This window comes from Chinchilla lanigera, unplaced genomic scaffold (genome assembly GCF_000276665.1).
Source record: "Chinchilla lanigera isolate Chin_1 unplaced genomic scaffold, ChiLan1.0 scaffold00001, whole genome shotgun sequence".
Classification (NCBI taxonomy): domain Eukaryota; kingdom Metazoa; phylum Chordata; class Mammalia; order Rodentia; family Chinchillidae; genus Chinchilla; species Chinchilla lanigera.
The window spans coordinates 24,209,179-24,231,630 of NW_004955402.1; positions in this window are offsets into that span (position 1 = coordinate 24,209,179).

The window sequence follows — 22,452 nt, forward strand, 5'->3', positions numbered from 1 at the left end:
GGGGGAGAGGGAAAGGGAGAGGGAGAGGAAGAGGGAGAAGGAGAAGGAGGAGAGGAAGAGGAGGAAAAGAAGAGGAGGAGGGGATGAAGAGAAGAGAAGAGAGGAAAGGAGAGAAAAAGAAGAGGGGAAGAGAGGGGAGGGGAGGGGAAGGAAGAGAAGGGGAGTGGAGAGGAAAGAGGGAAGAGGGGAGAGGGGAGAAGGTAGGTGAAGGAAAGAGACTAGTTGCAACAAAAGAAATGAAAGTGTCCTTATTTGCAGTTGATGCAATTTTCTTTGTACAAAAATCCCAAAACCTCCAAAATGCTCAAAAATTTAAAAAATAAGCTTAGTAAATTTTCATAATATAATTTTTAACACATGAAATTAAATTCTAATTTTTTTACTATAGCTATATATGAGTAGATAATAGAATTTTTAAAAATAGCACTTTAAAACAGTCAATATAAGACATTCTTAGGTGTAAATCTAACAAAATATATACTTGTGCAGACTGCACTCTGACTACTGCAAGGTGCTGATGAATTGTGGGAAAGAAGACCTAATTAAACGGAAAGGTATACCTTGATTAGAGGTGGAAATGCTCAATATTATATGGAGAAGGATGCTGAATTTTAATCAAACTCTCTATGTTTTTAAAAATACTGACAAAGTAATTATAAAGTTTATATAATCATGCAATGGAATTAGAATAGTTAGAAGAGCTTGAAGGATAATAGAAGAATTATACTAACACCTTTTAAGATTTAATATAAAATTAATTAAATGTCTAGAAATTTAAGATTCATTAGTGATCTGATGAGCATGTTAATCAATGGTAAAGACTGAAAAGTGAGAAAACAGACTTACACAAATATGACTATTTGATCTTCAACAAAAGTACAAAAGATATTCAGTGGAGGGATGATAGTCTTCTTAATAAGTGGTATTGAAATAGTAGTCTGAAGAAATTTATCTTGTTTTCCAGAAAAACTTGGCAAAAAATTCACTTAGATTAAAATCTAATTTGTTTGTATTGTTGAGATATTTTCGTTTTATGTTTTTCTAAGTTCATTAATCATATTCCTTAACAATGAAGTAATTTTTAAAAAATAATTTTTAAAGTTTTGCTCCTCTATCTTTTCATTCTCTATAGTTTCTGATAAAAGATTAGTTTTTGTTCAAATTATTATTTCCCTTTATGAAAAGTGACTTGTTTCTCTAACTGAATTCATGATTTTCTATTTGATATGCTATAATGTAGGAGGTACCTAAGCATGCTTTTCTTCTAGATATATTTCTAGATATTTTTGCATGTGTAAATTTGGGCTATGTTTGAATATTGTAATAATCTTGGTTATTCTGTTTGTAAGCTGAAAGGAAACCTAACAATAATGAAACAGATTGAAAATAATATATATCTGTGAAAGCATGACATACTTTACTTTTAGTTCTTTAAAATACCTAATATATATTATATATAATATACATACATTATATATGATATAACTTTGTGCATAGTAAGTGGTCTTAGATTGTTGCTAAGTTTCAACATTTTGGGTCAAGTGATACAACATTTGCTCTATGCAGACTGTAACATTTGAAGAGGTGTATTTCAGTTCTAAAGCAATAATTAAAAATAATGGACAGAGACATAAATGAACAGTATATAAGTTGAAATAAATGTTAAATTGAGATGCAAACAAAAAGATAAAAATTGGAAATATATATATACATATAGGTATACACACACACACACACACACACACACATATATATACACACACACACACACACAAAGTGCCATCACATGGCTACAACTGATTTGAAAATTTGAGTGGGAAATGTAACAAAAACCAATTTTCTATAAACAAATATAGTTCAGGAAAATTTCAATAAGGAACATGTTCACATAAAGAATTAATATTCCACCTACCTAAGAAAGAATGACAAACTCTGTTTTACCAAAATATCTACAATTTTTTTCAAAAAACATTTTAAGAATAGATTTTTTACAAAAGAGATACAGATTTTAACTCCTGTTAGGTGGCTGGTATAATGTAGCAATAAGACAAATAAGGATAATATGAGGAGTAAATTTATAGACCTTAAACATACATGTAAATATTACAAATAAAATATTAGGAAAGGAAAGTCAGCAGAAGTAACATCTGCAGCAGTGATACCAGTGATAACCACCAAATAGTTTTCATCTCAAGATGCAAAGAAGGCTCAGTTACAGAATATTTAGCAGTGCAGTTCTCTATATGATTAGTTGTACTAAAATATCCACATGATCGAATCAATAGATAAAATAAAATGCTGAATAGAGTAAAAATTTGTTTTCAATTTAAATGTGTATGAACAATGTCAATGGAAATAAACTTTGTAATCTTCTTTGAGAAGGAAATTCATTGTTATAGGAAATTCATTTGCTGGAGAAATTTTAAAGCATTTTCATTACATTCAGGATCAAGCTATCACCTCCAAGTTCTAACTAAAACAATAACAAAAGAAAAAGGGAGAACAAAAGAATAGGGGGGACAGGAAAGAAATACACTGTCTTTACTCATGAGTTTTATAATCCTTTATGTAGAGAATTCAGGGAAATTTACGTATGTAACTAAAATTTATAACAAGAAACTTTAGAAAAATGAAAAGATCTTTATTTTCCAGAAGCATAAGAAAAACGCATTTGCAAGCAGTTTAGCTTTGCCCTTTCCTCTGTCTTGCACTCTTACATTTGTTCTTGTGATAGGGAATTGGCATGCGTTCTGGTGCGCTGTTGAATGGAAATATGAAAATGTGTTTCCTTGTCTGTTTCCTCTGCCTCCCAGGGAGAGGATTACAAACTTTCAAAACTAAGTTGTACATGTGAGCTGTGGATGTTCCTTGTCAACTGAAATTGTCATAACATTTTCTTCTTTTATCTGTCAGTAAATTTAAATTCATGTTTCTGATGTTAAGATACTCTTGCATTTTTAAATAAAATGCTGCCTGGTAATGATATAATCTTTAATAAATGCAAAAATTTCAAATTTTTGATGACTTATTTAGCTGTTTGTGTCTATGTCATAAAGAGATTAGTACACTAATGACCTTTCTCAATTTAGTTGTCAAAGTTATGCTAATATCATGAAAAGAAATTTGGCTTTTATTACTGTTTTTGCTTCTTTGAAATAACTTGTATGATAGATCATTTCTTTCCTGTCATTCTTATTTTATATTTACTAGAATACTTTTCTGTACTTTACAGTTGATATTTTCATTTTCACTATTACTGTGTGTTAAAGAAGTATCCTTTCATGGTTTAAAAAGAATATGTGCATTTTAATTTATGTATCCTTTACTGTTCCAAATGTTTTTCTAAGATTGGTCTATATTTTAATCTTATATATCTGTTAGTTGAGTTTCTTATTAATTACTAATATTGTTTATTTTTACCTTTCAAATCTTTATTTTTTGCTTGTACCAGTTAGTTCATTTATCTTATTAATTTTTCCAAAAATGTATCTTTTTTATTTAGTGGATCCTTGTTATTGCTTCTTTGTTGCTTATTTAATTACAAACATTATAACAGAGCAACTAATTGATTAATTCATTTCTGATCTTATCATTGCTTTTTCCTACTTTTTATATTTATTCTTTTTCTTATCAGGCTTTTGAACTGAGGTGGAATTCATTTATTTTCAATCATAACTTTTAATTAATATTTTATAGCTAAATGCTACTTTTTAAACAGTTTATAATTTCCATTGTGACTTTTTCCTTAACTCAGGTTATTTAATAATCATTAAAACAGTCTAAAGTTTTTCATTGATTTTCTCCTGTTAAGTTTTAGTTTAATCTCATTATTGTCAGTGAGTATGGCTTTTTGAGTATTTGAAATTCCTGAGACTTGCTTCCTGAAGTCATTAAAAACATTTTTATGTATTTAAAAGCATATTTTTATTTTTCAAAATAGAATTCTACAAATGTCTACTAAATATTTTTATTTTGCTGTTTACAACTCTCTTGGTAAGAATTAATTATCATTTTAATGTGTCAATTCTTGACAGATCTATTTTAAAATTTCCTCTATAATTATATATTAGTCATTTGTTCTGAAAATTCTGTCAGCTTTAGCATGACATACTTCTTCATTGAATAGTCTTTCCTTTTATTTTATTAATTTAAAAAATTATTTTTAGCTTTTAAAGTAAAGGTTAAATTTGTTTGTAATCCATAGCTAGGTAAATTTACTCATATTAAAAGTCCATTTATGTGCTCACCGTTATGAATCTTACCTCTAACTACATGTTCTTGTGGATGAAGTGGGTACCAAGCTTAATGAAAGTCCATGGGTAATAAACTCAGAGTTTATATAACTGAAATTATCTACTCAAGAATACTAGAGAGTCAAGTTCATCATTCTGTGCACTTTGATTCCTTTCTGAATATTTTGACTCCTTTCCAGGCTTTTGTTCCTCTCATTTTCCTGAGTCTGCTCTCATGAATGTCTGGCAATGACCTCTGTTGCCTAATCCAATGAAATGATGTCTTCATTTGCTTGGACATATAAGCATCATTTCACACTGTGTATCATTTCTTCAAAATGAATTCTACATTTCAGCTTCATAGAATTATTGCCTTCCTTAATATTTTTAGCAGACTCGCTCTCTTTTTCTCTTGCTGGATTTAAAGAAGCCATTGTGTTTTAAAAGGACCTATAAAGAGTTGCTGTGTGACAAGGAATTGCAGGCAGCTTCTAGGAAGATCTTGAGGTGCTGAGACTGTACTATAGCCAACAGCCAACAAGAAACTGGGGACTTCCCTCTTAGAGCTGCAAGGAAATTGATTTTGTCTTCAATCTGTGTGAGCTTCAAAGCAGATCCATTACCAGGTGGGTCTCTGTATGAAAGTTAATCCCTTGCCAATATCTTGATTATAGCTTTGTACTTACCCACAGAAGACAATAGGACCTGTGATCCATACAAGCTTGAGATGACAAATTCTTCTTGTTTAAAATGGGTAAGACTGGGAAATTTTGTTAAATACAATGATAGTGAATAAAGTGCTTCATAGGTCATGCACCCTTTTCTGTGTATAGTATTGGGGGCTACCTGGTTTCTTTGGGGCAGTGTAACATCTGTAATTTCAAGTATGTCACTATGTAAAGCAGTTAGCTTTTAAAATTCATTGCTATGCAGCATTTTATTATGTGGATATACCACAATTTCTTTATCAAGTCTATTAATAGATACTTTGCTTTTTCCAATTTGGTTACCACTAATAAATCTGTGAAAAGCGTTCTATATATTTTAGATAGAAATGAATATTTTGAGTATACAAACATAAATTATGTTGCTAAATCATAAGTTATACACATATTTAGTTTTGTTTAGTTTAAAGAGAATAAAAATAAGAAAAAAAACCATTAAAAATGATACTAAATTTCAAAACAAAGTGATAGGAAATTAATAATGTTTGTTATATTGCATGTTGTTATCTTCAAAGTAATTGTTCAGATTACCAGATGTAAAATTGCTCAAAAAATTAAGCATTAAATATTCCTTACAATAAACCAATAGAAATTAGTAGTACATTTATCTTAACTATTTTGTGTATGTATATATATATATATATATATATATAAAAGTAATTTTTTTTCTTCCTTCTTTCTTTTCTCCTTTCCCTAGCAGTTTCTTTCCCTTTCACAATATCTATTGTACCTTTCAGATTTTATGTACTCTTTCAGTTTCTTACACTAGTTTTAATAGATAGTGTCAAACTATTTTTCAAAGTGATTAGAATGTTATAAAATCTCATCCACTAATAAATAAATTCCTTGATATTGACAGCCCTTATAATTTTAGATATTCCTTTGTGAGTGTGATAATAGCCTACAGGAGTTTTAATGGTCATTCTCAGGATAACTAATGATATCAGTTCTCAGTTCTCATTGAAATACATGAATATATAAATATATCATTTAATATCCTTTTTGGTAAAGTACTTAATCATATCTTTTGTTTATTAATTTGTTATATTCTTTTCTTTATTGATTTGTAGTGTTTTAAATATATTCTGGATAGGAGTGTTTCATCAATGTATGCATTGCAAACATTTCCATTTTTACCAGTATGGAAGTTAATACAGTAAGTTTTTAGAAGAAAACATGGGGAAATAAATTAATGACCTTGAAATAGGCACACATTTGGTAAATAAGACATAGAAAGTGCTAAAATTGAAGAAAATATTGATAAATTGAATTTATAAAGCCACTTGAATGTACTTATTTCAATAATTCCTTATAAATTTTAAATAATCCCTCTTTTTGTTATGGTCATTTTTATATGTATTCATTATCTTTCATAGAGATTTATTTCCTCAGATAGCTTGTAGTTTATAATAATTATTATTATAAATAGAATCTATTGTCTGTTGGACTCAACACTTTCTGGACTGTGGAAAAATCTTTTAATAACAGAGATTCTTTTGCCACTTTGCAGCTTCACTAGTTATGGATGAATTTTGGATTTCATCCCAATTTAGGAACTGTATTACAATGTATATTGGAGACTTACATCTATACTATGTGCAGGCTTGAGTATCTAGCTTCTTTGGAATGGACTCACCCATAGTCTCAGGAAAAGAACATGACTCCCTGCTTTTTACCTAGGCTGCTGGGTGGTAGTTTTCAGTCCTCATTTCATGGATAAGAAACTACTTGACAAATCCCAAGTTTAATATCTCAGTTCCAGTGTTCATACTGGGATGGCTGGGCTTGTACTCTTTCAATATAAGTAAGGGGCAAGAAATTCCACATCAATTCAGTCTCCAATTAATTCCAAATCCCTGCTATATTTGTTCTGTGTCCCTGAAACAGAACATTCAGGGTTGTGCATAGTAACATCTCTGAAATACATATTTTGCTAAATGCCAGACAAGACTATGAAGTTAGGGTCTTAGTCATCTCTATATCTATATCCCTAGTGTAGTAACATTTGCTAAGTTTATTGATTGCATGAATAAATTAAGGTTAAATTTTATCTTTATTGCAGAGGGAAGTGTGAAGAAGATGCAGTTGGAATCCATTTTCCTGAAGACTGTCTTTAAGATGATTCCATTCTCATTTATGTAAGTTATGGCCATTTGACAAGAGTCTATGAGAAAGAGAATATGATAACCCTTTTGTCAATACCTAGGATGTGTCAATAGTGGAAAATCTCTGCTGTGTAGCCTGTCCTGGGAACAACTAAGCAGACAATACCCATTATCCATGTGTCATTTTCTGGTTGAGGACATAAAAACAGACCAAGGCAAAACCCAGTGCATCTTTAAATTAGTAGCACAGATCGATGCCCATATTTCTTAGTGTCATGTTTCATTATGTTGAACTATTTATGTCATCGTAACCTAAGACATCTTAATGCAACCTGACATCCAGGTTATGTTGCATTAAAAAAAATAAGAAGCTATTGCATTTTGTTAATGGGTTGGAAAGCATTCCAGGACTTGTTTTCTGCTCAGCAAAGGATTATCACATGTTGTGTGTGCTGGGAAAAGTGGGGGCACAGTTATGTTATAAAGCTTGAAAGGTCAGAGACATTCAACTGAAGTTTGTCAGATATATTTTCTTAGCTTGTCCTCTCACCTCTATATTTTGTTTTTGGTAACAGTTCCAATATCTGTTTTGTAGTAGTAAAATTATTCTTCATAATAGAATTTAGAGATGACTACTTAAATTGGAACTATTCACCTCACCAAGTCTGAAAATATGTCATCTTTTAATATTTTACTTGAGTACTATACCTTCCAATAAACTTTTCCTTGTTACCATATAGTTTTCTTCTATTTTTCTGAACTACCATAGTAAACCATGTCTACTGTTAGTTAATATCTTTATATTCTAAATGCTATAGATTTTGTGTGCATGTGTGTGTGTGTGTGTGTGTGTGTGTGTGTGTGTGTACTCTGGGGAATAGAACCGGAGGCTTCATGCATGCTAGGTGAGCAATGTACTACTGAGCTACATCCCCATCCCCAATTAGTATACATATCCTACATCTCTTAAATATCTTAAATTGCTCTTGCATATAGACTAGTTTGCTTTCTGTAGCTTACTGCTTTTTCTAATCTTATGTGTCCATAAAAATAATTAAGGGAGTATTTAGAAATATGATACCTTGTTATATACTACTGCTCTAATATAGTGTTCTAAGGTAAGAACAAGTAATACATCTGCATTTGTAACAAAGGCTATAGGAAAATAAATACAAACAATACCATACCTAGCACATCATAGTTGAGCTTCTAAAACTGCCAGCTAACAAAGCGTCATATTAAAAGCTGCTAGGAAAATCAGCACATTATCAACAGCAGAACAAGAAAGATGCTTGATTTCTCATGAGAAACAAAAGAGACAATAGAATGATTATGGTCAAAATGCAGAAAGAAAAAACCAAAATCACCTAGTAACTGAGAATCTGCATGCACTGAAAATATCCTTAAAAGGAAGGAGGAAATAAAGATATTTGAACACAAATGCAACAAAATTTCTTGCTCACAAACATACAGTATAAAAAATACTAAGGAAAATTTATCAAACTGAAGGACAATGATGTCAGATGGAAAAATGCTTTGTAAAAAAGAAATGTAAATTTATGAGTTAATATGACTAACTTTTAGTTTTTATTCTGTTAATTTCTTTAAATGACAAATAATACAAAACAAAAACTACATTGTAACATGGAATTAAAACATATACATAAGCAGAGATAAAAATATAAAAATAGATTTGCAAACTTGGCACTGTGAAGTATGAAGTGTGAACTGCTAAAGTATTACTTCTAACAATGTCCTGATAAAGATACATATTACAATTCCTAGAGCAACAAGGAAAAATAATAAAAATAATTATATTTAAAAAATCATAGAGAAAATTGTGTGAAACACTTAAAGAAATCCTATATTATATCTCATAAATTTCAAGAGACTGAAATCTTATATTTTTTCCTGACCACAATAGGATTAAATTTAAAATCATTAAGAAGAAGTTATGTAGAACATTCAACTATTTAGGAATTAAAGAATACATTTTTAAATATCCCATGGGTCAAAGAAAAATACTGTAAGAGAAAATATTTTGAATGAATTATATGACTATCAAAAATCTTTATATATTTTAGATATAAAAAAATTGGCCTTGAATGGTTGAAACTAAATAAAGAACTTGACAATATCAAATGAGAATGTTGAGCAACTGGAACTTTCATGCACGGCTGATGAAACTGTAGGATAGTACAACCACTTAAGGAAAAAAAACCTTGAAGCAGTAAGAAAGAGAGAAAAACCTTTTGTGTATAAAATGACTTCTATGTTTTTAATAATAAAAATCTTTAAACCACCCAAATATCTATTAATAAGTCTATGGATAAGCACATCATGACATATTTAAGGAAATATTCCTCAGCAATTAAAATGCACAAACTGGTGATGCTTTTGGGATTAGATGTAAGTTTGAATTATAATAGGAGTGAACCTCATACACGTTATGTTGCGAAGAAGTTAGTCCCGAAAAAGTACAGGTTTGGTGCCACTTTTGCATCACTAGGACAAATATCTGATACCCATAACTTAAAGGAACAGACATTTATTTGGGTTGCTGTTTCAGCCCATGATTGGCTAGCTCCAAGGCAGGGAATCCATGATGAAAGGGCATGGCAGATTAAAGTTGTTCAATTCATGGCAAGTGGGAAACAGAGAGAAAGAGAAAGAAGGAACCAAAGGACAAGAATGCACCCTTCAAGGTCACCTAAATAGTGACCCAACTCCAACTAAGCCCCAGCTCCTAACAACAAGTCTGCTATGGTGTACCCATGACCCAACCACCTTCTACACACATGAGACATTTGGGGGATATTTTAGCCCTAAACCAAAGCATCCTACTTATATGAACTTCTAGTAAAGACAAAACTAACTTATGGTAATTGGAAAAAACTTTAATGTTTACCTGGAACAATGGAGAAATTGTCCAGAAAGGGATACACAAAATTTCTGATGTGATAGAAATGTGTATTTTAGTTGAGATGAAGGTAGGTATATGTGTTTGCCAAAGTTTACTACACTAAATATTTAAAAATTACCCATCTTATTGTATGAAATCTATACCATGTAAAGTTTGTGATGTGAAAATTCTAGAATTCATTGGCAGATATTCTGATTTGGTAGGTCTGTGGTGAGAATCACCTGTATTTCTTAGTTGGTCCTAATGCATGTTGCTCACTGAATATATGACTGAAAAGAATAACCCGGCATAATATTGTATGCCCAGAAATGCTGATTATGTTTTTCAAAAATAAATGAATTAATCATTAATTACAATGAGTTTGTTGCCCCTGAATTCTTCTTTCTACAAGGAAAGTATATACTAGTCTTTAGAATTTTTTGCCATATATTGAACTGTATAAATTTCCCTCAAACTAGGAAAATGTAAATCCAAATCTACATCGTTTCTTGTTCATGAGGGTAATTCCAGTGTTTGCTTTTGGTAATGTACTCTCTCTCCCCAGAAAACACTCCCCTTTGTGTCCTGTCTGCCTTGTTTCCTTTGAAAATCTAATGACATAAAAGAAGCCTTTTCCAACCAGGCTTGTTGCTAGTATCTAACCAATAATGATTTTCTCCCCTCGAAATCCTGCAGCTCATATTGATTGATCTATTCTGTCTGGCACTTATCCACATACCACATTGTATGGCTATCTCTTTCCCATGTGACTCTTATCTCTTCAATAATTTTGTAAACACTCATTGAAAGCATTTCTTCCTCTCAGACTCATTGCTAGTCTTCTCTTTTTATGTTAGTAAAATTCGAATGCTCAGTAATGTGTTTTTAAATTAAGAACACGGGTTTTGGGATTACATGTAAGTTTGAATTCCGATACCACCACCCACAAACTATAATACTGAAAAACTTGTTTGTCTTCATCCAAAAATAGAACTAGTAGTTCTGTTCATGAAGTTATTGTACGGAGTAAGGTAGGTAAGGTACATAGAACACTTAGTACATTATCTGCTGCCTCTACTCATTTAGCAAATTGTTGTTGACAAGGAAGTTGGTAGTAATATGTCATTATTTGGTAGTTCTGACTTTGTCATTTATATTTTTAAAGCCTATATCATTTGAGACTGAATGGAATTTAGAAATTTCTAGTTTAATCCAGTTCCCTTATTTCTGTAATTAGAAAACAGGCCAAGGCGGAAGCAGCCTGTCATTGATTATTAAAAGAATAGTTTTCTAGCTTCAAAGCTTATGTTCTGAATTACATACCTTATGTTGCAATTTAGGGCCACTTTGGCTATATAGAGAGAATATTTTTTCCCAGATAAAGGAATAAAATCCTACTCTCCACTTAACAGGAAAAGTGAACCTTAGAATTTTCTATCTTTTAAAAGAGTTTGAACTTTTTTCTTTAAAATATAGACCCTGAATTTCCTCCTGTCATGCTCTGACTGCATGTGCGTTACACAAACCATAGGCTCTCACTTTCCACTCATGTCCATGTCAACCTCTCAAAGAGTAAAACAACTGACTCAGTTATTAACTGTTCACCCCAGGGCTGTGATTTCAGCAGCTGAGGTTAAGTATGTTTGACCTATTTGGGTTATGCACTCTTGGTCAGTTAATCCTTGAACAGGAATTTGAATGTCTCACCCATAAAAACACAGCCCTGTGGTGGAAGCCACCATACATAGCACTCAAATAAGCCATTTCTCCTCTGTCATCAAGAGTGCCACAAAATGGTAGGCTGAAAGGAGGTCCTTGGGGATGTGAAGATGGTAAGAAGAAAAGAGATTGGACAGATGAGAGCTCAACATGAAAAATACAAGCTTTAAAGATTAGGCTTTAAGGGTATACTTAAGGCCCATGAAAGTGGAGCTTTGTGGCTTCTGTTGCAATCCTTGTACTATCTTTGCTGTCATGTTTATCCTGTACGCCTCCAGTGAGTGTTGGGTAGATTTTTCAGGTCCCCAGGCTTTGGATGGTGCTACAGCCATCCCTCCACCCCACATTTTTATCCCCTGCCTGGTGGCTCCCTGAGTGTCTGTAGCTAAGTGCCCTAAGAGCTGCTGATTATTGTGATTTCCTTTAACCAGCTCGACACATTCTTTGCTTTTCAATTTTTGATGTCAGCCCTAATGTGTTGGGCCAAACACGTTGGAACTTGTTAAGATTCTCCAAATAGCCTCTTTGTGTTGGAGAAATCACACCAGTGACAGGCCCTCCGCTCTTGGATCTCCCTGGAGCTTTTATGCATGTGCTATGCCCCCTACTGTCCCCATCACTCTGTCTCACAGAGGAACTGACGTTCAGAGCCAGAACTCAGACACCAAAAACACTTATTATTTTTTAAAACTTCATTTCTCTATATTTTCCCTCATTCCAACCCAAATGCTGAACATAATAAAGTTGCCAAAACTCTCCCTCCATTGGAGTGAAAACCATTCATTTGTCGTCTCAATTTAAGATTCCTGACTCCAAATAGAAGGATATCCTCTGTGGACGTAATGGGACATTTAGCAATTCATTCATTTTCTTCACATGCTACTTATTTAGGCCCTCAGCGGTTGGCAGCTTTGATGTGGAGTGGTGAAATTATAAAGACATTACATATCATAAAAATATAAATGAAAGAAAACACAGACCCTCTTTTATATCAGGCTAAATTGACTGCTGTCATATTAAGGGTATTTTGTTTTATAAATTATACCTGTTTCAAGGTATTCCCTCACGTGAATCACTACTTTGTCTTTTATTTCTTTTTTGTCTTTTAACAAAACAGGTTTCCTTTCCCAGTACACTGAAGCAAAATACTCTCAGGGCTCAAATATTGAAATTAATGTGTCTGGTACCAAACTTGACCTGGAATTTGCAATCTTGAGCCAGCAAGGCATTCAAGTCATGCATGATTTGCCAAATCATGTATTGGACATAACAAAGGGACTTCGGAATCAAACTAGATTCATGAATTATATTCTTCAACATTTATTTTCTTGAAAAGTTTCCACAGGTTGAGCTACCTTTCAATATTTGCTCCATGAAGCTAAGATTATTGTACTAAAGACACTGTGAACTCCTCTAACCACCTATTCTGGGTCTGTCCACCTTAAGTGTGAGATGTTAAGATTTGTTGGGAATGTTCTGAGTTAAAACACCATTGTTCCTAAATGTTAGAAGCTCTCCTTCCATATGCTTGACTGTTTTTGTCTACAGTTGGCTGTTTTCATGAGCCAAGAATACATATTTGGGAAGGTGTATTTCCTGGGGTCATGTGATTTGACCTAAGGCTATTTTGTTCCATCTCAAGAATGGCTTGTTCTTACTATTATTACACTGTTCAGTAAAACATGTGTGAGACTCTCTTTTTTCACATTCCTTCCCTTTTCAGTGAACCACTGCAGTATTCCATTCTCACATGAGCATCTCCTTGCCTCCTTAGTGACTTGAGCTGAGATTTACTTGGTATTATTTTTAGCACGCACATTGGGATTTAGGGGTGGATTGTCATGAGGAAATTCCTACTAATTAGTGACAGATTCCCAGCCAGCCCAGCTCTCAGCCTGCTCTTTCCTCTGTGTCATACTGTCTTCAGCTCAGAGTAAAGACCATGATGGCTTAGCCACCTCTGCCCTATTCAAGTTGCTCCCTCCTGCCTTGTTAGAGCTTATCTAGTAACTGTAGCAATGATCTGCAAATTATAGTGTAATAAATTCTTAATCCAGTTTTATTTTAACATCTTCATTAATTATGTGGAAGAGGGAGACAACCACCTGCTAATTAAATTTTCAGATGTTGCTAAATTGGGAGGAGTTGCAAACCCAACCACGAAGCAGAATGCAACATAAAAAAGTACATGGAAGTGGTTAAGAAATTAGGAGGAAGAGGGGCTGGGGATTTAGCTCAGCGGCAAAGCGTCTGCCCGGCAAGCGCAAGGTCGTGAGTTCGGTTCCCGGTACCGGAAAAAAAAAAAAAAAAAAAAAAAAAAAGAAATTAGGAGGAAGCAGGTAGGATAGGATGAAGTTAGGACTGAAAACAGAGACCCTGGGACTATCAAGAAAGGATGAATAGCAGGTATATAATATTAGGGGCAGGAAGCAGCCTGAAGGACTAGGCCAGCCATAGATATGATGGAGTGATGACAGGTGGTTCAGAGTCGGCAAGGTGGCACAGGTCCATTTTCTCCTTTGGTGCCTGTGCCCCATGGTTTCATCATAATGACTTTTGAAAGCAATGAGAGCAAGAGCTACCTGACTTGGTTGATGGAATTAACTAATGTGTGGTCTATATTTAGCCAAAAGTGAAAAAGCAGTATGGAGAGAGAAAAGAATTTGTTATTTTTCTAGTGTGATGATAATTATTATTAATCCTTGTTGAGCTACATTTAATTGAAGTTGATTATGGGGAACATGGAATATGTGGGCAACGATAATGGAAGAGAAAAACAGTCCAATGATTAACATGATTTCTTCTCTTAAATATGCGTGCTCCTGCTTTTGTAAATTGCCTAAATTGTCTGGATGCTGAGGTGCTTGAGTCCCAGGAATAAAACACCGTTGGTGGCTTTATTAACCCTTCCAGAGCAGGTTAGAATGAGAACTTAGTTGGGATGAGCAGCTGTTGAGGCCACAGAGGTATATTTTGAGCATTGTACGATTGATATTTTTAAGTGGAGGATAGATTTTTTTTCTAAACCAATAACTAATTCCCATCACCACTTTTCCAGTGGACATTTAGTCAGCTTTTCATGGTGGGCACAGAATCTTAACACTATAAGCCACATAGTTATTTGTTTACGGTTTCAGCTGCTAAATATCACTATAAATGCTCCTGTAACCTTACTTAGCTTCCCCTCAACTGTATCTCATTGGTTACCATGGGATGCTAAATGAAAAAGTACAAATAGATGAGTGTGCAGGGCACACCATTCCCAGAGCTAGATAAAACCCCAAAGTAGTACTTGTCCTGCTGAAAGGGAGAGGCAATTTCATCGCATATAGAAAGAGTAGCATCATTATGACTTCTTTCTACAGCAGAAATTTTTACATTTGGTCTAAAGACCTGGAATCCTGGGAGGCTGTAGAATATGGCTTTTCTTTCCTTGTATCTCCACAACACTTAACAAGAGGTGAACATAAAACAGACACCCAGCATGAGATGGATGATATTTGAGAGTTATACCGCTTCTCCTCACATACCTACGTTCCTCCATTTACAAAAACATAGGGATAAATTGCAGTATTTTACAACGGTAATAAATGCAAGGTTGTGGGTCGATATGACACATTTTTTAGCCCAGTAAAAATCAGGTAGCTGTTCCACCAAAAGTATCAAATGGCTCTGCTGAGAAAGCATTCATTGGCTTCTGTCAACTCCCGGATGTTACCTGGTGAATCAGGGTGGAGAAAAAAAAAAAAATGAAAATAGCCAACCAATAATTTTGAATTTTATGGAAAGAGGCTAATTGGTTTTCCACCTTATTTTCCCTGTCATTCCTTCAGGGATTAGGTTAAGCCTCTGTATATGTTTCACCAGGGAGTCATCGGGATTACACTTTGCCTTTCTGTCTATCATGCTGACAGCGCGGCGATGTTGACTCGATTTTGATAAGCCCTACCACTCATCATGCAACTCCTTTTCGCCAAAGCAGGTATATAATTTATGGTACGCAGAGCAGTTGTTAGTGTAAAAGAATTAACTGTGAGGGAGGCATGTGCACCAAGACAGTCCTGGAATTGTTAAGTGGTGATTCCTGCCTGCGTTATGAAGAGTTTTTTTTTTTTTTTTTTGAAGAGTTTTGAAAATATTGTTTCCTGTAACTTTTTAAAGCAAGGGATATATTCATTTGTCATTCAGATATTGTCTTTTCCTGCTTTCAAAAGAAAAACTTAAGGAAAAATGAAATCCCTTCTGTTCACTCTCTGGGTTTCATTGGTGGGTGGAACTCTTCCGAAGACTGGTGCCCAGTGGAGACCCAGGGCAGTCAGGTGGAGGAGATGCTTGTGTGTTGAGTGGGGGACAAGGGTGAATGTGTGTGGAGTAGGTTTCAGGCAGCAGATGTAGTGAGGCATAGCAGGCCCAGCCTGGAAAAGGTTGTGTGGATAACTGATGGGATTTTTTTCCTCTGGAATGTATAGGCTAAGATGGGAGAAGAATTGAGCAATAGCATGAAATGCAACTGTAAGGTTTTATGTTTTCAGGGATATTCAGATTATAAGGTTGTGTAGGCTAGAATTATATAACCTAACTGATCCAGGTGTTATGCCTTGAATCATGTCCCTGAAGTCATGGCCCCCCAGCATCTCATAATATGACCTAGTTTGGGGATAGAGTCTTTAAAGTAGTGCCTAAGTTAAAGTCCAGCCCTTGAGTGGACCTTAATCCCATAAATACAGTGCCCTTATAAAAAAAGAAAGTATAAACACAGAAAGAAAACCATATGAACTAAAAGCAGAGATCAGGGTGACAGTATCTGTAACTTTTGGAGGCTCAAAGATTCTTGACAAACCACTAGCTGCTAGGAGAGTGGCATGGGACCGATTCTCTCCTCACAGGTCTCAGAAGGAATCTACCTAACACTTTGATCTCAAGGTGTTTGGTTTCCAGATTGTGAGTTAGTAAATTTCTGTTCTTTATGCTGCCCAATCCGTGTCATTTTGTTACAACAGACCCAGGAAAGGTCTACGGGGCTCTGTACAGTTTGGGCATATAGCCCTGCTCTCACTAAGTCACACCAGCTCAGCGGTATTATTGTCAAAGAGAAATACGACATCCTTCACTTAAGCAGAAATCTCTAGACTCTATCTGAAAGGAGACTGAGTAGGATTCAGCCATGTTCTTTAACAAGGGTTGAGAAGAGGTTAAGTAACTTTGCCCACAACCTATGGTAAATAAATGTTTGTGGCATGGATAGGATCCAGACCGCATCTTTGAGGTACTCTTTGAGATTGCCAATATGGGGTTTAATGGCATTAGATGGTGTAATAACCAGAGATCTATACTAGGAAATAATTCCTGTAAGTCTCATCCTCCCTCAACATGGTTACTAAAGTTACTAACTTCAAAGAAAGAAACCAGTGGTCATGGAACACCAGGTTTTGGCCCCTGTATTGCTAACTCTGGTAGAGATATTTGGGACCTGATATTCAGGCTTTAGTTTAAGTAGAATTTTTATATTTTTCTTTTTTCCTAAATCAAAGCCTTCACAGAGGAAGGAAGTTGAAGTAAGAGAGATGAAATTCTTATTACTCATCCAAATGTCTGGGACTAGAAAATGGAAACAAAGCACAGAACAAAATAATTCCCAAAGTACCCATTGTTAGAAGACTAGAAAAGTGTGACCAAGGTTTGGGGAGGGATAAAAATCTCCTTAACACTGCTGTTTCACACTTATGTCCCCTTTGAGAGGAGTCAACAATGATTACTTTTTGGGCAATAGACATAACTGCTTTGGGTGTGTTGGGGGGGGGGTCACCAAAGCACGATCTTGGGGTCTATATCTGGTTCATGGTACCACTCCTCTCTGATGCTGTTCTTCTGTTCTGCATCCCAGATTCCATGAATTAAGCAGCTTTGTGATGTCATATCCTCCACCGTGATGTTCCTTCCTTGGAACTAGCTGAATGTGGACTGAATTCCTGAATCCATTAATAAATAAACCACTTCTGCTTTAAGTTATGGGTGTTGGGTAATTTATTCCAGCAATGGGAAAAGAAACTGCTGTAGAAAGTCTTGCAATTCTTCTGAGAAGGCTCTTTTGTTCCAAGTGAACAGCTGAAGTTGGCACTGGTGGTGCCAGTTCCTTTTTGACAATAACAAAATCAGCTCCCATTTTTCTCTCAAGGCCATTGCTGCTGAAGTTACTGTCATGCTGATTCATGGAAGCAGTCTTCTCTTTTCTTCCTCACTCTTCTATTCCTCCCTCCCACTCCCCTCGTCCTCCTCCTTGCCTCCTCTCCCTTCTTCTTAGCATCTTCTGATTTAGAAGACCAGCTGGATCATGGAGGGATATATCCAATTTCTAGGCCAAAGTTCTGATTCTGTTTGAATGCCAGGAATCAGTTCCTTGGTTAATAACATTTAGCATGCAGAGGGCTGTGGTGTTGATGAGGCAGAAGCTCAGAAGAGAGGAAGGAGTTCTGGAGTAGGGAGAAGCTTTGGCTCTCTTATATGTTGATGCTGGGCATGATCTATGAACTCAGAGAATGATAGACAGAAGCTATCTTGGAAATTATCAATGAAGAAACTGAGGACAAGTGAGTAGTTATTCATTGAATGGTCTCATAAATTTCACAATATCATTGAAGGTAGACCTTGATACTGCTGGCTGTTAGCCAGGATTTTTTTTTTCTGCACTATATTCTTTGATTTTAAGCACCATCATATTTATATTACATGGAAATTTATCACTTTGGGCAAAGATGAAGGAAGAAAGTATTTAGACTTCCATTTTGTTAATTTTAGATAGCTTAATTGAGAGTCATCTTTGGGCTTAGCTAAAGTTCTGAGACTGACCTAGTAGCCTTTTCAGGTAGTATCAAGAATTTTAATCACTCCTAGATGGTAGGACTTTTAAACCAAGAGCATGTATCTTCTAAGGGTCTGTAAAGGTGCAGTAAATATGAAAGATGAGCCCCATAGCAGGCAAACTGAAATTTTCTTTCTTAGTTGAAAAAGAGCTCAAGAATATGGATGAATACATTTAGTGTACAGAATATTATAGATAAAGAATTACATATGAGATTGTATACATTTCTAGGGGTGTTTTGCATATACTTAAAATTATACATTGAATTTCTAAGCCTAAATTGTAACTCTAAATTTCCAAACTAGAGTGGGTGATGCTGATAATAAGTCATGTGTACCTTCAGGTCGCATTGGGAAGAGCTCTCTGGGAGGGCTTCACTGAGCAGAGGAGGCTTGGGACTCTAGGGTGTAGAAAGAATGAATGGGATCCAAGGAGCTCTGGAGATCAGGGGGATGGAGAATATATTGATGTTCATTTTATTATTGCTATCCATAAACTACAGATATTCCATGCTGATTATTTTTTACATCTACTCAACATCTTATCATGCTCCTAAAATAATGCAGTTGTATTCCAATAAAATTTATTTATGAACACTAAAACTAAAATAATTCCTATGTATGTACCATGAAATATTATTCTTCTCTTAGTTTTTCCTTAATTTAATCTTGGCTCATAGGATATGTAGATATAGATGCAGATATACATATATAGGCTAGTGGCTTAAATTTGATCCAAGTATGAATTTTTTTACCTTTTTGTTAAATTACTGTAAAATAATAGAAGAATGAGCGAGGTGAGAATTTGTTTTTAATATTAACTTTGGCTGGACTAACTTCTTTTCTCCATCTGTAATTTCTAGACTTGCAAAATTTAGTTCAGTTTTTCACTTTCTCCAACATGCTGCTATCTTTCCTAAGAAAATGTAACTCTTCAGTTATGTACTAATTGTGTGGTTTCTTGTTTTCATTCAGTAGTTATTGCCTTGTGACATTTTTCCTTTGAGACCAAGAAATATGTTTTCTGTTTCCTTACTTTGCTCATAGTGCCTAGTACACTGCTGAATACACTGCCTCTGGTCTAGAAATATTTGCCAACCTGTGAAAGAACAAATACAAATTGAAGTTCATTCTGGAATATGGAAATTAGTCCTTTAATGATTGTGTAATGTACATCCCAAAATTGTGCTAAACTTATAAGTTAATCAATACGAATTACAGGAGTCCATACTTAAACAATACAAATGAACAGGATTTAGAATGTAGATAAACCTATTTACAGTAACACTAGCAAATAAAATGGACTGCATTCTAATTAATCAAGTCCTATGTACCATTCAGTGTCATGTCAGGAAAACCAGAAGCTGTTGTAGGTATTTCAAACAGAGAGAAGCAAGGTTGAAATGTAGCTTGCAGACTTTATACTATCACAGTGGGGAGGAAAGTGTATGAAAGTTAAGTGTTGAGCAAGTGACAAAATGTTCGCACAATCTATACTTTTGACCCTTTAGCCTCCATATACTACCTTTCTGGCTATAGTTAAATTTCCATATAATGGTATCAAAAACATCCTGACTCCACCTAAGAAACTGCAGCCAACTCTCATATTAACAGAGTGGCTCATCCTTTCCCACAAAGTACAGGCACAAAGTTGTATCAATCACTGTGTCTATTATGCTTTGAGAGAGTTAAGCTAGTTCAGAATAATTCTGTCTGGACCTTGTATAATCTGAAGACTAAATAATATTACTTATTACCATTTTTCCTTATACAAAAACATAGGGAAAAGGGAAAGGAAGGTTCTAAAAAATAAATATAAATATGCATATAAAAGATTGTTCTCAATCTTAAAAATTATTATGACTCTATATTTGGCATTTATAATTTCCCCATTTTACTCCCATACACTGTGTTTCTTTGCCCTCAGATAGGATCTCAGTTTCGGAGGGATCTTCCCTTGGTGAGCAATTCACATTTTGTTTCCAGCAAGTCTGAGCCTTTCGTAATCCTTATTTCAAATGTTTGCTGTATTTTTCACTTGCTGTTAAATTTAGATATAGTAAAAGATGTCCCTGAGCAGACCTAGAGGCCTGGGAATATGTTGTCGGTACTAGAAACCCTAGGCTCTCCAACCTCCACCCCCTCCCAACTTGGCAGAGGGCAAAGAAACTCTGTTCCTGGGTCACTCTTCCTCTGCTTTCCCCTGCCACCCCAAAATGTGATAGGTTACTTTTCTTCCCTAATTAAACATTTTGAGCTGCGAGTCATTTGTAATGATTTATGGCAGCTGTGCTTTTGCCAATCTTACACAGTATTTTTCTTATTATTTAATTGTTTTAGCAGTGCTTCAGCCATTAGTTTCTGAGTGCTGAAAACAGGAAACAGAAGTCTTCTATTATAGACGCCTGCCTAATTAGCTCAGAGGCTGTCTAATGGGGGCTATTAAAAATGCAAATGAGGTGTGATCAAACAGTGAGAAGTTTGGTCTTGACAGAAGATACTAATGCATTTCCCCCCCTGCAAAATCTACCACAATCCTGAATGTGGATTTCTCCCTCCCTTTTTTATCACATAAAATGCTTTTTTCTCTATGACTGAATTCTTCCTTCCTTATCTGGTCTGAATTGCCGTTTACTACTAAAAGTTCTCAGGCCTTGGTTCCCACTTTGTAATACATCATGCATCTAAATTATCTGAAGTATTCCTGGGCCTATTCGTAGAGATTCCAGTTCAATGGGACTGAGTGGCCCATGAACTTGTATTTCAATCAGTTTCTCCAGGAGTTCTGGCAAGCTGATCTAGAATCCCACTTTGAGAAATCACTGATCCATTGCAGTGTGATTTCTTGTATCCACTCTGAGCTCAAAAGTTTCATTTTTTACTTCTTTTCATACATTGATTCTCTGGGTGTTTTTTTTTTTTTCAATTTGGGGAATAAACCCCAAGCTCTGTGCATGTTAAGTAAGTGCTCTATCATTGAGCTATATCTCCAGCTCTACTTTGAGCTTTTTTTCAAATCAACAATGTAGAGTGGCTTAGCTAAGCCAGCTTCTCTGATACTTTATCACCCTAAATCAGTGTTACCTATCCATGCTTTATGATTACACTGGTGTCATATACTTAGAAAAATCTATGTTTTGTGTAGTTTGAAGTTTGTATGTTTAATGGGTCCTCTTTGAAGAAGGAGAATTTAAAAGTGAATTTAAAATTTACTGAAAGACCCCGAACTTTCAGTTGATTTGCCTATGTAGCATATTTTGTTGATTCTTCACAGATATCCTTTACTAGATAGTTCTTATGGACTCGGATTGATTCCATTTTGTCTCCAGGGTTTCATATTCTGTACCATATCTAACACATGGTGGATGATCAGGAGATGCTTGTTAACTCAATCTATTTACATCACTTTACTATTAAAATCTTGGTGCTGGGCTTTTCTCCTACCCACAGGTATTTTCTCCTTTACTTTGAGATGTAGCTTCTAACTTTCACATATTACCTATGCAACTCCTTGGCCATATTCCCTATCATAATTCCTACCATGTTTCTCACTAAAAATTGTCATTTTGCCTGATTCCTTGTATTTGTACATTTTCCATTTATGTCTTGGAGATGTTTTACTTAGTCAAATTCCACCTCCTTGTGATAATACCCACTGAGTCCTTCAGGTAGGAAGAGTTGCAGACATTCCTGACAGCACGCATTAGGTCTTGCTGCCTGACACTTACCTGTTGTATGGGAGGATGGGTAGATTGCAAATATCTTGGATACCCATCCTCCATCACACAATCTCTTTTATCTGCCTATGTTACCCCACTTTCTTCCACTGTAAGTTTATGATGAATGTGAAGGAAGATGGAAACAAGGAAGGAAGGAAGGACAAAAGCAATCATCTTAATCATCTTTCCATC